Here is a 4,134-nt window from a genome sequence, read left to right on the forward strand (position 1 = left end):
ATGATTTTTTTGCATACAACTGAGCAACCAGTTTTTTTGCAGGTTATCGGTTGACTCACAAATAGGTAGCCTTCTAAAGGTTTCCTTTTATTGAAATGTCAAATATGTTTTTTTAACTTAACAACCTACCACTTTTTATGGTGCAGCTGCATGTTTTTTCTTTTACAGGGGTCTTTCTGCATGTTTTCCAAAAGAAGAGTACCAGATCTTTGTTTCCCTCCAAATATCCACCCACCGTTATTTGTGTGGCTCTGCTGTGGGAGACAAGAGAAGGGAGAAAAGACGGGGGTGAAACACTCCGCATCTGCCGTTCCCACGGTGGTCGTCCTCGTCGTCCAACCCTGCGCGCCCGACGAGGACCGCGGCATCCGCACCTTCACCAAGCAGTCCGCGGCGGACAAGCGCCCCAGCTATGGGCACCGCCCACGAGCTCTGCGCCGGACGGTCCGGTCAAGGTAATAAGGCCGGCTCCTCTCCCCCCTCGTTCACCTACATAGCTTAATTTTGCCCGTTGCCATTTCGTCAGCTGTGTTTGCGAGGAGTCAGGAGCAAACTTGTTTTGTTGTTGGATAGATCTCTGTTCATGTCATGTGTAGGAAACCACCCAGGTGTTTTGTAAGCCGGTTGTATAGGGGTGGGGTAGGGGATACGCGAGGGGGAGCCATGGAGCTTCGGCTACAGGAGGTTGTTGCCTCAGCCAACAATGAATGGCAGGAGCCATATACGTCGATTTTTGTTGTCGGTGTTTTGTCTAGAGTCAGCAACAAACAAATTATACTGTGTGTTGAAGCTAGCATCTACACTAATGAATTCAGCTTAGCTTCTGGTAGTTGTTTTTTGTCTGCCCATTATTGTGCTGGGGGGAGGGGTGTTAGTTGATGACAATGAGGTTAAGCAGGCTGTTTTTGATTTGATCTGTAAGTTTTCAGACTTTAGACTGTAAATTAAGTTATTGTTCACATCTCTAGGGTATAAAAACAGAATTCATAGTGTTTTACTGAAATGCAGAATCCAACACGCTGAATTCAGAGTGTTTTGCAGAGCATACCACACATTCTGAATCTGTTAGTTTTTAGAATTTGGGATTCACGATGTTTTATTTTTCATTTTTGATCTGCAAGTTTAGAGTGTGGGATTCAGGATGTTTAGCACACATTTTTTAGTTGGATTCGGAATGTGGGATTTCCAGGATGTTTATTTTCAGAGAGAGCATACATTTTTGAGTACGTAAGCTCAGTGATTGAGATTGTTGGATTTAGGCTTTTTTCATTTTTTTTCATTTTTCAGTCTGTATGTTCAGTGATTAACATGTGTATCTGTGTCGTGCATGAGAGGGCGATGTGTCCTCAAGGTTTTTGTTTCCCAGTAGTAGTGTAGCTTTTAGTAGAGGGACACATTCTCAATTTTTTTGATAACCAACTTCAGTGAGACAAAAGCAAGTTTTTTCTTAATTTAATGGTTAATGTTTTCTCTCTGCCCCAGAGAATTATCTGAATGTGCACAACGCGTATGAAAAATGCTTGAATATGCATAACGCCTCAAGTTGCCTGAACAAAGCAGAGTGTACAAAAATGTCCGTAAGAATGTTTATAATGTACACAATAGCTTTTCGACATAGAGTCAGTGGTTTTTGCAAGTTGTTCCTTCATGTTTTTTTTTCAATGTACACAATAGCTTTTCGACGTAGACTCAGTGGTTTTTGCTGTCCTCATGTTTGGTTTACGATTTTCATTTTCCCTATCACTGTAAGAGATTTACCTTTTTTGTTGGTGCTCATGTTTTTGGTGCAAATGTTCGTGTCTTTTTTTAAACAGGAGCTTTGCAAGCAAAGATACAAATTCTGACCAGTTGGAGTTGAACAACAATAATCAACAACATGACTCAGGGAATGACAGCATGACTGACCAGCAGGAGCAAACATCTCGTGGCATTTGTTCACAAGCTACGTAAACTATAGTTGATTTGACAGAAAGTGATGCATCAGACGGCATGTTGCTTGATGGCTTGAGAACAATCGTAAGTATGTTCTAAACTACAGGAAGCTACTCTTTTCCTTTTTGTGTTTGTTTTCCTTTTTCTTGTATTTTTATTTTTCTCCTCTTTGATTTTCATAAGTTGAATTCTCTGACAAAAACTTCATTTATTTGTATAGTTGCAGAAAAGACAAGAGAGGAAGCAGGAAATGAGTGTTTTAAAAGAGCAAAGGGACAAGGTACTCGTTGACAAAGAAAACTACTTCAATATGTTTTTCTACTAACGAGGCCCAGGTCTGTGTACACATGTGGCCTTTTCCTTCTCAAACAAACAAGAACAAACAAACAAAAAGCCCAACAAAAACAAGGGCAGGTTGCGGGGGTTGTTGGGCTGGAAGGGATGGGCTGCCCACACAACAAACAAACTGGTCGACACGAGGTGATCGGGGAGCAACCACGCGTATTGTTTGTCAACAAGTGGGGACAGATTAGATGTAACATAGACATACCCTTTTTTTAATTCATCAATAATTCTTGGACTTTTCTAAATCCATGGAATATCTTAAATTTTATTTAAAAAAATTCGTGAACATTTTAATAATCCATGAACATTTTTTGAATGTACATTTATTTTTTAGTTCTGGTGAAAATACCACTAGTCGATATTGTTCATTGAACAACAATTTTTTCTTCAGAGGAGCGAGCGCCACCATATAAAAAATAACGAGCAAAGTTTACAAAGAGAACACCATTTAGCCAGCCCGCCAGAGGTTATAGGAGCAATCCGGGGCTAAAGGCGCTGAATAAAGTGTTTCCCACCTGCACCATGTGTTTCTCAAAAAAAAAAAAAACCTGCACCATGTTTGGCTGATTGTCGCCTTTTTAATGTGTCTTTTGTCCATCAGTTTTGGAAAGGTTTTAGAACCTTTCGTGTATGGGTTTTTCTATATATATTTTTGCCGGCATTACCTTTTCCACAGGGTTGTTTCATTTTCTCTTTTATTAATCTTTTTTGTTTCATTTTTATTATATAAATTCATGTGTATTTTTAAAAATCCTGAATTGTTTTTCAAATTTGCATCTTCCTCTATTCTCCTTCAAAGCATTAGAATAAAAAAAGACACCAGCTAGCGAACGACATGCAAGCAAGCAACAACTAGTGCTGCTTGAGCCCGGTCCAACACCCTCGCCAGAGCGCGACACCTGTATCACTGAGTGGAACAGGAGCGATCGCTGAGTAAGACATCATGGTCGGTATTCGCCCCTCAGTCATTGATATGAAAAAAATCACAGAGAATGAACATAATTATCGATATGGAAAATTTTTATGGAGAAGCAACATAACTAAAACTAATCTTCTACCAATAATATAACAATCCAGAGACTGATTACAATGAGAATAGCCCAATGGTGACTTTTGATTTCGGTGTGCAATTCACACCTAAACTAGACTGGAATCAGCTGAGCTACACTCTGACTCTAATGACTAGCACAATTAACATGAATAATCACTACTATTAAAGGAGAGTTTCTAGGTTTGCCTCACCTCCTCCTGGGTTTTTTCCTCCCCATGCCCCCTCTCTTTTGGTTTCCTCTAGATTTCTTTAGTAATTTAAACGAACGTTGCACAAAACAAAACCAACATACATAATTCTAAATCAAAACGATACTTTATTTCTTTGTCATACTCATTCTCTCCTCTTAGTTTGCTTGCTATTTTTTTCACGATCACCAATATATACTCCAAAAAAATTGGTAATCAATTCACGGATAAGAATCAATCAGAAGACGGTAATCTTCATAAATATTTTGTAGTCAAATCATGAAAATGAATCAATCATAAGACAATAATCTTCATAAATATTAGGCAATGAATACAAAAACTACACGAATCATGCACAATGACAAAAAATACTCAGGATCAACTTCCTAAACTGAAGGCACCTGATTTTCCAGGATTACTAATCTCTCACATGTCCTTCCAAATCATAAAGCGACGGCCCACATCTTCCTAACACACCATCCTTCCCTCCTAAAAAACCTCGTTCTTCCTCTTCTCCACCATACACACACAGTAATGCTAGACGTACAGGCACTTACAGGCTGAATTTAGTTACACGCTGACATGGCAAAGTGGGATTGGAAAGAAGGGAGTGAGGCG

General features: G+C 39.4%; 1 long non-coding RNA gene across 2 annotated transcripts; it reads left to right on the plus strand.

Annotated features, from left to right (window-relative positions):
• Window positions 1-241: 241 nt before the first annotated feature.
• Window positions 242-2,667, plus strand: LOC119267740. 2 transcript variants are annotated; one of them, XR_005132578.1, is made up of 3 exons: window positions 242-455; window positions 1,815-2,020; window positions 2,153-2,667. It is a non-coding gene; the product is annotated as an uncharacterized LOC119267740 (long non-coding RNA). The 2 variants fall into 2 exon arrangements; XR_005132577.1 differs by having other exon boundaries at window positions 1,815-2,016.
• The last annotated feature ends 1,467 nt before the right edge of the window (window positions 2,668-4,134 follow it).

Source organism: Triticum dicoccoides, chromosome 3A (genome assembly GCF_002162155.2).
Source record: "Triticum dicoccoides isolate Atlit2015 ecotype Zavitan chromosome 3A, WEW_v2.0, whole genome shotgun sequence".
NCBI classification, from domain to species: Eukaryota; Viridiplantae; Streptophyta; class Magnoliopsida; order Poales; family Poaceae; genus Triticum; species Triticum dicoccoides.